This window comes from Phocoena phocoena, chromosome 8 (assembly GCF_963924675.1).
Source record: "Phocoena phocoena chromosome 8, mPhoPho1.1, whole genome shotgun sequence".
In the NCBI taxonomy this organism is placed as follows: domain Eukaryota; kingdom Metazoa; phylum Chordata; class Mammalia; order Artiodactyla; family Phocoenidae; genus Phocoena; species Phocoena phocoena.
In genome coordinates this window covers 61,564,375-61,577,403 of record NC_089226.1, presented here as the reverse complement: position 1 = coordinate 61,577,403, position 13,029 = coordinate 61,564,375, and positions in this window count along the sequence as shown.

The following is a 13,029-nucleotide window of genomic DNA, read 5'->3' as shown; positions in this document are numbered from 1 at the left end:
AATTCTTTTTCTGGAAGGTTGCCTATCTCCACTTCATTTAGTTGTTTTTCTGGGATTTTATCTTTTTCCTTCATCTGGTACAAAGTCCTCTGCCTTTTCATTTTGTCTGTCTCTCTGCGAATGTGGTTTCCATTCCACAGGCTGCAGAATTGTAGTTTTTGTTGCTTCTGCTGTCTGCCCTCTGGTGGATGAGGCTATCTAAGAGGCTTGTGCAAGTTTCCTGATGGGAGGGATTGGTGGTAGTTAGAGCTGGGTGTTGCTCTGGTGGGCAGAGCTCAGTAAAATTTTTATCTGCTTCTCTGCTGATGGGTGGGGCTGTGTTCCCTCCCTGGTGGTTATTTGGCCTGAGGCGACCCAGCACTGGAGCCTACCCAGCTCTTTGGTGGGGCTAATGGCAGACTCTGGGAAGGCTCATGCCAAGGAGTACTTCCCAGAACTTCTGCTGCCAGTGTTCTTGTCCCCAAGGTGAGCCACAGCCACCCCCCCACCTCTGTAGGAGACCCTCCAACACTAGCAGGTCGGTCTGGTTCAGTCTCCTATGGGGTCACTGCTCCTTCCCCTGGGTCCCGATGCGCACACTACTTTGTGTGTGCCTTCCAAGAGTGGAGTCTCTGTTTCCCCCAGTCCTGTCAAAGTCCTGCAATCAAATCCCACTAGCCTTCAAAGTCTGATTCTCCAGGAATTCCTCCTCCCATTGCTGGACCCCCAGGTTGGGAAGCCTGAGGTGGGCCTCAGAACTTTCCCTCCAGTGGGTGGTCTTCTGTGGTACAAGTGTTCTCCAGTTTGTGAGTCACCCACCCAGCGGTTATGGGATTTGATTTTACTGTGATTGCGCCCCTTCACCCGTCTCATTGCAGCATCTCCTTTGTCTTTGGATGTGGGGTATCTTTTTTGGTGAGTTCCAGTGTCTTCTTGTCGATGATTGTTCAGCAGTTAGTTGTGATTCTGGTGCTCTCGCAAGAGGGAGTGAGCGCACGTTCTTCTACTCTGCCATCTTGAACCAATCTCTCAGTTTGCTTGCTTTTACTAGAACCAACATGGGAAATTTCTACCTTTCTTACTTTGCTTAGAACTATTTTTCTTCCCTGGAATTCCTTTTTACATTCACCTGAAAAAACTCTAGACCTCTAACTTAGAGTGTAGAGTAGTCTAACTTAGAGTGTACTTCCTTCACAAAGCTTTCCCAAGTCTCTACAATCAAAAGCCCTATTTTGTCCATTATTGTGCATTCAGTGTGAGTGTAGTCTGTTTGCTGTAAGGTATTTTATGTACACCTATGTCTCCCAAAAGTTGGTGAACCTGTCCAGACATGGGTCATGCTGCATCCACCTTCACAGACCCAGCCTCTTTTTTGTATTTTTCATCTCGCCTTTCCTATAGCAGGAAATATTTGTTCACTCACATTAATCAGTGGCTTGACCAATATTGTAATCCTCACCTCCTAGACATAGTCCCACTGTTCCATGAAGGTTAGAGTCACCTGGGTGCTTGTTCAAAAGTCAGATTCTTGGGTTTTACCTTAAACCTAAAGAATCATATAGTTCAGGTAAAGAGAACAAAAAATTGTAGTACTAACAACTGCTCCAAGTAATTCTTATCATGACTGAAATTCAGAAAGTACCGTGGAGGGACTTCCCTGGTGGCGCAGTGGATAAGAATCCACCTGCCAATGCAGGGGACACGGGTCCGATCCCTGGCCTGGGAAGATCCCACATGCTGCGGAGCAACTAAGTCCGTGCGCCACAACTACTGAGCCTGCACTCTAGAGCCACCAGCCACAACTACTGAGCCTGCATGCCACGACTACTGAGCCTGAGATCTAGAGCCTGTGAGCCACGACTTCTGAGCCCGCACGCCTGGAGCCCGTGCACCGCAACGAAGAATAGCCCCCGCTCGCCGCAACTAGAGAGAGCCCGCGGGCAGCAATGAAGACCCAACGCAGCCATAAATAAATAATTAAAAACAAAAAACAAACCCCGAAAATACCATGGAGTATAATTTAGGTCAGGGAATTAGCAGGTGCTAACCCTAAGCTAGATGTTTGTTTATTCACCTATTTTTCCCCCTGTGGCTGAATAGGTGTTACTGCAGGAGGACTTGTTTTTCTCCAGCACTTTAAAAGGGAAGGAAGGAAATGTATTTTACATATAGAATTATTTCAAGATGGATGTTTGGAACTGCGAAGAAAACCTGAACTGGAAATCTGGATTAAAGAGTAAATTTTCATAGAACAGACCCGAAACCCAAATTTGAGAGAGAATCAGCCTAGAACAGGAGCACCTAGTATGCTCTAGGAGTCGTTAGGTGTTCTATGTATAACTCAATATGGACTTAATCCTGACGATTTTCCCTATAAAGTAGGCTTTGTTATCTACATTTTGTGGGTTAGGAGACTGAGTTTCAAAGAGGTTAAGTGACATATAGGTCATAGAGCTAGTCAGCAGAAAAGCTCCCAAACCTAGCGTGGTTGTTTACTCATTTAACAAATGTTTATTATGTCTCCCATGTACCATGTACCTTTCTAAAACATAATTTATCCTTTTCTCTAGCAGATTTTCAGCTTTCCTCCTTTACTTGGGTTTATAAATAATTTAATTATGATGACTCTAGGTGTTGATTCTTTCTGTGTTTATTGAAATTCATAGGGTTTCTTGAATCTGTGGCTTTAGTTTCTTGCTAGAAGCTGCCCTAAGCTCCTTGCCATGTGTCTACTCACAAGACCAAGACTTTTATAACATAACAACCATGAGAGGAACATCCTGTCATTTTGCCATATTCTCTTGGTTAGACTAAAGTCATACAGGTCTCTTCTCCTACACTTAGGGGGCTGGGGGATCCCTTAGTGCCTGTTTACCAGAGTCTCCTATTAGATTCCCTACTTTGCAAGCCCCTGGCTTTGATTTCTGTGCACTGGGACCCTTGACGCTAACATTCTAATTTGGGGAATATGCAAGTACCTTCAGGGTGAAAGCGGCTCCCATGGCTTCTTACCCTTCTTAAGTCCACTTCACATTTTAGCTTGATTATTCCTTACTGTTTTATCATCTCTTCATTGACCTTAAGAAAATGTTTCTTACGTTTTATTCAGTTTTCCTCTTTCAAGTTATTTTCAGCCAGAGGGTTGATCCAAATAACCTAGCCCACCATTACTGGGAAAAAGAAGTCCTGACTTAGTGTTTAGAAGATTCACTCCGATTACTGTTTGAGGAACAGCCTGTAAGGATACAAGCATGGAAGCAGAAAGATAAACTAGTTCGTTATTGCAATAATCCAGGTGGGAGATGACAGTGGCTTTGTGAAGGGTGGCAACAATACAGAAACTCCAGACAGAAGGGGCAAATAATTTAAAAATAAGCCCTTTAAAAATAGACATTTAAGGGTTATATATCATCATTTTCTCCCAAGTAAAATAGTTAAGGCTAGGGTTGAATAGAGGCTCATTAGGACTCTTTAAAAATAGACATTTAAGGGTTATATATCATCATTTTCTCCCAAGTAAAATAGTTAAGGCTAGGGTTGAATAGAAGCTCATTAGGACTCTGGAATCTACTGGGTGGTGTTACATTCCAGTATTTTTTACACTTTAGTGGAAACTTGTGGTTCCATTGCCACCATACCCACCATCAGACATTGGTTAAAACTGTATATATATATATATATATATATATATATATATATATATATACAGTCTAGCTATACATTTTTAGCAGAAAAGCCCTGAGCTAGTGAGTAACAAACTTCCATGTACTGACATCGACTGTATAAAAGATTTCCCATTTTTCTGCAGACAAGGGAATGGGAAGGTGCATTCTCATCCTCAGAGGAAGTCACTTAAGAGACTCTGCAGCTTTGAATTGGGCTTGTGGTCTAAATATCCTCTCAAATACTCCTGATTTTCTGGGTTTGAGTGGTTGGTGTGGCTCTTGGTTGAGGGTCTTTAGGTCACTGGCATTCTGTGTTGCAAACTATTGGTCTTTGTGTTTCCTCCCGTTAATGCCATGCCATCTTCACGTAGGAGGCTCAGCCAGGTTGGCCTGGGTTGCCTTGTTGCACCTCCTTTGCTGTTCTGCAGTATTAAATCGGGGCCTCTGAGGGAACATTTCTATCTCTTCAGGCAGCCCAGCCCTGCCCAGATTTTATCCCTAGCCTGCAAGTCCCTCCAACCACTCCTATGATTGTGGTTGGACCCCTGCCTTTCTCTTTAACTCCATTTCATGCCACTTTCCCCAGCCTCGTGGGACCTCTGTTTCCTGAACTCACCAAGGTTATTCCTGCCCTAGAGTCTTTCCTTCCCTATTCCATCTGCCTGGAAAGCTCTTCCTCTAGACCTTCTGGTAGCTGGCTCCTACTCACCATTTGAAAGTCCCTAAATCTTCCCTTGGGTTCAGCATCAGTAGATTAAATGAACACCTAAGTTATATGGATCCTGCACACCGATCAGAAGAAAGGTTAAACACCTTCTAAAACAATAAGGGGGGGCAGGCAAGCCAGTCTAAAAGACAAGAGAGAAGTCTGTAGCACCGTCTCACCCCTGCAGAACAAAGGAGCAATAGTTTCACCTGAGCATATTTGATACCTCCTAAGCTGTGAGTCCTTTATGGCTCTGTTATGGTCTGAATGTTTGTGTTCCCGCAAAATTCATATGCTGAAACCTAACCCCCAAGGTGATGGTATTAGGTGATGAGGCCTTTCAGGGTGATTAGATCATCTAAGCAGAGCCCTCATAAATGGGATTAGTGCCCTTATAAAAGAAGCCCAAGGAAGCTCCCTTGTCCATTATACCATGTGAGGTTACAGCAAAAAAATGGCCATCTAGGAAGCAGGCTCTCACTAGACACCGAACCTGACAGCACCTTGGTCTTGGACTTCCCAGCCTCCAGAAACATAAATTTCTGTTCATAAGCCACCCAGTCTATGACATTCTCTTACAGCAGCCCAAACAGACTAAGAAAAGTTCCCAATTTCTAAACTATGACTCTGAGTAAAGGCATGCCTGATAGAGAGAGGGCTCCACACTGAGGGCTCTCAGAGATGCTGTAGTGGGACCAGGAGACCTGATGTCCAGGGTGATCTGCCTTTCTGGAGAGGATGATTTTTGAGTCTGGAGACATTTTTTTGTGGTCTCAGCAAGTCATCAGCTCTGTGTTACGTCTTGTCACTGAGCCACATCCTACTAGAGTTATCTTTATTCCAGACTGGCCGATATTGGCTTCAATAATATCGCAACCAATCTGTTGTTTCTACTGAGTCATTTACCTTATCTGTGACTCTGAGCAAGTCATTTCTGTTTTAACTTCTTTGCCTGTAAAGATGGGGATAATGTAACCATCTCAAGACATTACTGGTGTTGCTGCAGTGACCAGGTTCGAACAAGAGGAAGTACTTTGAAAGGGTTAATTAACCATTACGTGACTAGGAGGTAGGATTATTAATTACTTGCATTTTGTCAGATCACAACAATTACCACCCAACCCAACAGTTGACAGCAGTGTCTTCCAAGTCCCGCTGAGTGGGAGGCCTGCCAGTGTCAAAACATATTAGAATCAAGGCTTACCCAGGCAGCTACTTCTGGGGTCCATAACAGTATGTGTTTTTCCTGTACTTGGTGAGGGCCCGTCCTTGCTGGAGTAAGTGAGTACACTGGCTCTCCTCCTAAGTCCTGCCTTTCCCCAAATAACTTTCCATCCTCTATTTCACTTTCCTTTCTTCTTCTTGCCCATCTGTTTCCCTTCCTTATCGATCACTCAGCTCAAGCAGCCCCGCCCTTCATCCCGGTCCCTTCCGTTCATTACCTCCTCCTCTCATTAGTCTCCCCTGCCGCTCACCCTCCTCCCGACCCAGCCACTTTTCTTTGCACGTCTTTTCTGTCGCGTCCCTGTCCAGAAAGCCCATTTCACCCAGCGGCACCCTCTGTGCACCAGACTCTCTCCCTCCTCTCATCCCAGCCGTTCCTGACAGCCGTTTCCGGTGCATTGCTTGGGTTCCCAACAGCAGACACTGCAAGTTCAAAGCTGGCAGGAGCGCACGGGCTTCATGTGCGCCCACGGGTGGGCGCCCAAGGGGCGGGGCGTCGGGAGGGCGGCGCCGCAGCCCCTGAGAAACAGACAGATCCGATTTCCCTGGGGCTCACCCAAGCAAGGTGACCTATCGGTCGGTACCAGCTGGAGCCCGAAGTTTTGCGTGTTGCGTGTGACAGGGCCTGGCGCTGAGCCACCCCTCCCTCGGGCACACCTCACATGTCTACATCTCCTTCAGAACTGGCCTGGGTCAGTCTCTCCTTCAGAACCTGCCCTTGAGAGGATTTACTGGAAGGCAATGTGACAAGGCAAAGACTGAGCAAGCCGAACCTAGTACCCATTCATGGGAGCGTCCTCCTTGTTCATGCTCTCTCTATAAAATAACTAATTTTTTCATTGTTTTTATAATTGTTAAATTATACTTGTTACAACTAAAGTGATCATTTAAGGAATGCACTGAATATGCGATAGTGGAATTGTATTTCCACAAGCACCAGCAGAATTTGCTCTCTTAAAGGCCAAAATTTACCTCCTAAAGCAGCCCATCGGGTGCTGGATAATTCAAGAGAAAACTCAGCAGAGGCCTCAGGCACTTCCCAGGAAAGATTACACTTTGAACACAGTCATAAACTTTTGCTCTCTTTTAAAACCCCACTAAAAGTACAGGAAAGGGATTTTCCCCCCTAATGTACTATTTGCAATATGGGTGAAGGTGAGAGGAAGTTAGGGAATAGGATTTCCTCATCTATCCTAGGCCAAAATGTATAATGTGCCCCCACCTCTTATGCTCTGTTGCCCCTCTGGCACCACGCTGAGGATTTCCTGATCCCTTAACTGAGTTTCAAGTGACTTTTTTAAAAGGTATAAATCCTCAGAGATGGTGAGAAAAAAGAGGTGATGACAAAATTTTGGAAACTGAAAAATAGATGGACAGGTGTTTTATGACTTAGGACACCTAAGTAAGCAGAAACCTAACCCTTCAGGGTAAACAAAGAACTGCCCTGACTAAATGACAGAACCCTCAAAAGGCCTAGGAATTGGTGGCTCAAGATATCTCTGGAAGTGGGAGGGGGAGGGAAAATAAAAGAAGATTCGTTGACAGCTGTCGAGAAAAAGATTTCTAGATCCCTTCACTAACTCTCTACTGCTCTTCTCACTGGGCAGAAGACAAGAGGTTTGTCTGGTGAAGGAAAATTGAGGGTTCTTCAGGCACACTTGAAAGCAGGCATACCATAAAACAACCGGAAGCTTAAGTGCCCATATGCACAGAAAATGCCTGGTCAGCCTACCTCCACCCCAAGGTCTGCTCCCACTGGCTCCCCAAATGCTGACACCCGGGCCTTTATTCTCTCCAGGGAATTGGAGAAGTTCTCTAGGACATCTCACCAGCCAATAAGGAAAGAACTGAAGGTCTAGACATCTGGAGTTCCCAACAAACAGCCTGACGAGATCAACCTACAATGAATCTCCCAGCTGCCAAGCTCTAGCCACTTCTCAGAACTTCTGATCAGCTGTTAGTCCTCCACTGTTAAACTAAGTCCTGTCCTACTGTGAATAGGACTGACCTGTACAACCACCAAATTCCAAAATCGACAGCCACTACATAAAGTAAAGGATCAGAAGTCAAATGACTTTGGTCTTCCAAAGCACATCTTCAGGGCTTCCCTGGTGGTGCAATGGTTGAGAGTCTGCCTGCTGATGCAGGGGACACGGGTTCGTGCCTGGGTCCGGGAGGATCCCACATGCTGCAGAGTGGCTGGGCCCGTGAGCCATGGCTGCTGGGCCTGCATGTCCGGAGCCTGTGCTCTGCAGCGGAAGAGGCCACAACAGTGAGAGGCCCATGTACCGCAAAAAAAAAAAAAAAAAAAGAACATCTTCAAAATATTGGTTAAAAAATTCCCAACCTAGAATTTTATATCTGGCCAAACTAAGAATCCAGTGTGAGGGTAGAATAACACATATATAGACATAAAGATATCAAAAGTTTATTTTCCATGCATCCTTTCTCAAGAAGCTATTGGGATATGTTAGGGCCAAGACCAAGGTAAAGTTAGGTACTTTCTTGCTTTGGTTGCAAAATTTAAAAGAGCATCAAAAAATTTAGTCATCAAGATAAAAAATATTTTAGTGCAATATTAAAATAAATTAAAATTAATGCAAAAAAAATCCATGTTGAACAAAAACATCAAAATGTTGAATAAAGACAAAATCCAGCAGGGCTGGGATTAAGGTGAGGTGAGTGAGGCCAACTCATGCAAGTGCAAGATGGGATCCTATCTTCATTAAACATTTTGATATTTTGTTGGTTATATACATCAGCCCTACTTAAAGTAAGACAGGACTACATAAGGTCATGAATACAAGGAGGTGAACATCATTGGGGATCACCTTGGAGCCTGGATATCACAATAACAATAATTATGCTATTATTTTATTAGGTGAAAAGGGGGTATAAGATTGCGTGTGTCTGGTTGGTGGAAATGAGTTAAACCCTCATCTTCCTTGGAGGGGTAGTCAACAGGTAATACTGCCAAACAGAAGAACCCAGAAGTAATATTAACATGTTATTAAAAGACATGGTGTTAAATACTGGAGAAAATGGATAAAAGATTTGAAAATCATTCCCGCTGGGGAAGGGGAAATGAGCAAGGCAGGGGCCCGGGGACTGCTATTTGTCTTAATGTTGTAGAATAGTTGACTCTTTAAACTGTGTGCGTATATGACTAATAAAAATATTAAAATAAGTAGATCAGTGTTCGAGATTTCAAAAAAAAGAAGACTCTAAAGTACTCATAATGGGGGACTTCCCTGGTGGCACAGTGGTTAAGAATCTGCCTGCCAATGCAGGGGACATGGGTTCGAGCCCTGGTCCAGGAAGATCCCACATGCCGTGGAGCAACTAAGCCCAGGCGCCACAACTACTGAGCCTGCGCTCTAGAGCCCGTGAGCCACAACTGCTGAGCCCATGCACCACAACTACTGAAGCCCGTGCGCCTAGAGCCCGTGTTCCACAACAAGAGAAGTCACCGCAATGAGAAGCCCTCGCACTACAAAGAAGAGTAGCCCCTGCTCACCGCAACTAGAGAAAGCCCATGAGCAGCAATGAAGACCCAGTGCAGCCATAAATAAATAAATTAAAAAAAATAAAGTGCTCATCATGGGAAAGGCAGAAGTTTATTGGACTTCATTACATGATGTTATGATTCAGTATTATTTTTACTCTGGATTACATATAGAGGAGGCTACCAGCATTGTCTCAATGCTAGGGCATCTAATAATTTTCCTTAGCTTGTATTTCACAGGGGAGATAGCTGCTGTATCTCATGTAGCCCTCACAACTACATAGCAAGGCATAAAATATCCCCAGGTGAGGGATACTGACAGATGAGGGGAACTGAGGCTCAGAAAGAGAAAGTAACCAGTCAGAGCTAATCACTCCATAGTTAATGGTATTTGGGTAGACTGGGTACCAGATCTTTTCTGTGAGACCAGTTTTTTTTTTCCTTTGGCCATTGGGAGCACAGGGTCTTAACCACTGGACCGGCAGGGGAGGTCTCTGACCAGGAAACTGGTGTTAGCTCTTTACCCTGTAGCTGCATATTGGTCTCCTTTTTTTGCGGTACGCGGGCCTCTCACTGTTGTGGCTTCTTCCGTTGCGGAGCACAGGATCTGGACGCGCAGGCTCAGCGACCATGGCTCACGGGCCCAGCTGCTCCGCGGCACGTGGGATCTTCCCAGACCGGGGCACGAACCTGTGTCCCCTGCATCGGCAGGCGGACTCTCAACCACTGCGCCACCAGGGAAGCCCCAGATCCCCACTTTTGCTGCCTAGTTCTGGTTTGATTTGCATCACCGTCCCAAGTTCGTGGGTGCAGCTGCTCCCTGACAATGTGAGGGTCCTCCATCTCTCTGGCTGCACTTAAAGCCAGCCTTCCAGCCTCAACTACGCTAAGCTCTTGCTCTTGCCTTTTCTGGGCTGAACTACAGATCCCCACATCTAGGCAGCCTGGGGGCTGCCCTTTAAGTTCCCTGAACTGCTGCCCATTACTTCATGGAGGGCTAATACAGCTAAATTTAGAAGGATCAAGGGATTATCTGATTTGAGGCAAAAAAGGGATTTCTTTTCCCCTGCCCACAAACTGAATTCTACCTGGAAGGCTCTGCCCCTGTCCAGGTGGGGCCTTTGCACCTGCCTTTCCTTGTCCACATGCAGTGTGGTAGCTCTGTTTCTTGACACGTAGATGGGATCTTGTATCTTGGCTGGGAGTGTCTTGTGTTCTGCCTTTCCCTTGTTGGTCAGAGCCCATTTGTTTCACCCTGGGAAATTCACTCAAACCAGCCTTATAGTTCAAATAAATGTACATTCCTCAAGAGCCCTTGCATGTCTTATCTCTCACTACTTACATGCCAGGTTAGTATTCTGGAGCCCCAGACTGTTTGATTAAGGCAAAGTGCCTAATTTGATTAAGACAATGTGCTTAAGACAATGAGCCTAATTGGTTAACTATTTCCTTTCCCAAGATGTAATTACATGGCTGGGTTAGAATTCTGTTTTGAAAAGACTGGGCCCTACCAAAACGGAGGGGCTGATCTTTGTGATGGACTAAGCATCTGGCTGACCAAGTAGCCCCTGAGGTTGGGGGACAGTTAATGAGGCTCAGAGAATAGGAAGCAACCCGTGAACCATGGTTAGAATCTGTGACAAGGACTGTCACTTCCAGGATGGCCCCACCTCCAGGCATTATATCCCAGCAACAAAGCTTTGACCTCAGATGGGCCTTGCTTTCTTCCCCACCCTTTCCATTTGCTTTTCTTCCCATAGATAACCTGAAGGAACAAAGTCTGTCCGTAGAACATCCCTTGCTTCCCACTAGTCATACCTGAGTAATCAGTGTGTAGTCCTCCAAAGGTCTGGCTTGAGTTGTCTATGAGAGGGGCCAGCTTCTGGCAGAAGGGCCCCCATACCCCCATGCATGTTCACTGTGATACCTCCCCTTCTCTGGTTTGTCCCCATATCTGAGACTTAGCTGGAAACCTGCTTTCCTGGAACGTTTGAGGGGGGTTAGATTTCCAGGACAACTGCCATCCTCATTTTTTGCGGACCTGGCTTCCCTTTCTCCGGGGGGCTTCCCTCCAGGAATAGAGATACTAGAACTGGGGCTTGCTGAAGGATCCAGGTCTGTAGAGATAGACTTACCTGTGCTTCTACTTTGAGCCCTGAGACGTGTCCTGAGTGGTTCTAGTTGCTCCCAACTCCCCAGCCCTGAATGTCCTCTCTTGGAGGTCAAAGTCAGGATGTATAGTGAAAAGAGCATGGGCTTTGGAGTCAGGTAGACCTGGGTTCAAGTTCTGACTCCACCACTTTCTAACATCGTCTCCTAGCAGACTCTGAGTCTCCCCTTGGACTCAGGGTTCTGTCCCCCTCAGTTACGGGTGGCCTTCTCTCTGCAGAGGGCTTTGTTTCCTGGTGCTGTTCCTTCATCCTGGTCTTAAAGCAATCTCAAATCTAACCCTTCCTATGATACGTGCTCGTACAATGGTACAATGATAAGCACTTTGTTTTTTGGCCGTGCTGCGCGGCTTGCAGGATCTTAGTTCCCCAACCAGGGATTGAACCTGGGCCCTCGGCAGTGAAAGCGCGGAGTCCTAAACACTGGACCAGTAGGGAATTCCCAAATAAGCACTTTTGAGCATTGTTTCACCTAATTCTCAAAATGGCCGTGTGAATTACGATTCTGATACCAATTACAATGTTTTTTACTACACCACCAAGAGGTGCTCTGACACCAGCTGGTGTCTTATAATTCAACACAGTTCAGACATTATCTACCTGGAGATAGTGTCAGATCCCACAGATTAAGAGCTCAGTCCTACAAGACTGGCCCCCACCCCACCCCCACTGCCCCAGATGCTGTCGTGAGTCCAGGTGGTCACTTGTGCTTCTGACCAGCCAGTTATAAATTGAAGGTTCCCACAGCCCCTACCTTTGGTTTGATTCATTTGCTAGAGCAGTTCCCAGAACTCAGAGAAACATTTTACTTACTAGTTGCTGGTTTATTATAAAAAGATATAACTTAGGAACAGCCAGGTGGAAGAGATGCATAGGGCAAGATACGTGGGTAGGGGTGCAGAGCTTCCATGTCTTCCCAAGAGAGACACTCTCCCCAAATCTTCATGCCTTAACCAACCTGTCAGCCCCTGTCCTTCTGAGGTTTTATGGAGGCTTCATTACCTAGGCACAATTGATTAAATCATTGGCCATTAGTGATTGATCTTAATCTCCAGGCCCTCTCCCCTCCTCCCCTCCTTGGAGGTCAGGGAGTGGGGCTGAAATTGACAACCCTCTAATTACTTGGTTGGTTCCTCTGACAAAGGAGTTCCCATCTTTAGGTAACCCAGGGGTGGTCCAAAAGTCACCTCATTAACATAACAAAAGATACCTTTATGGCTCTCATCACTTAGGAAATTCCAAAGAGCTCTGTGCCAGGAACAGGACAAAGACTGAATGTATATTTCTTTCTTTTTTGTTTTTAAATCTTTATTGGAGTAGAGTTGCTTTACAATGCTGTGTTACTTTCTACTGTAAGGCAAAGTGAATTAGCTATACATATACAGGTATCTCCTCTTTTTTTGGATTTCCTTCCCATTTAGTCACCAGCATTGAGGGGAGTTCCCTGTGCTATACAGTAGGTTCTCATAAATTATCTATTTTATACCTAGTATCAATAGTGTATATATGTCAATCCCAATCTCCCAATTCATCCCACTACCCACCCCCCTTCCCCTTTGGTATCCATATGTTTGTTCTCTATGTCTGTGTCTCTATTTCTGCTTTGTAAATAAGATTGTCTATACCAGTTTTTTTCAGATTCTGCATATAGGCGTTGATATATGATACTTGTTTTTCTCTTTCTGACTTAACTTCACTCTGAATGACAGTCTCTCGGTCCATCCACATCTCTACAAATGGCACTATTCCATTCCTTTTTATGGCTGAGAAATATTCCATTGT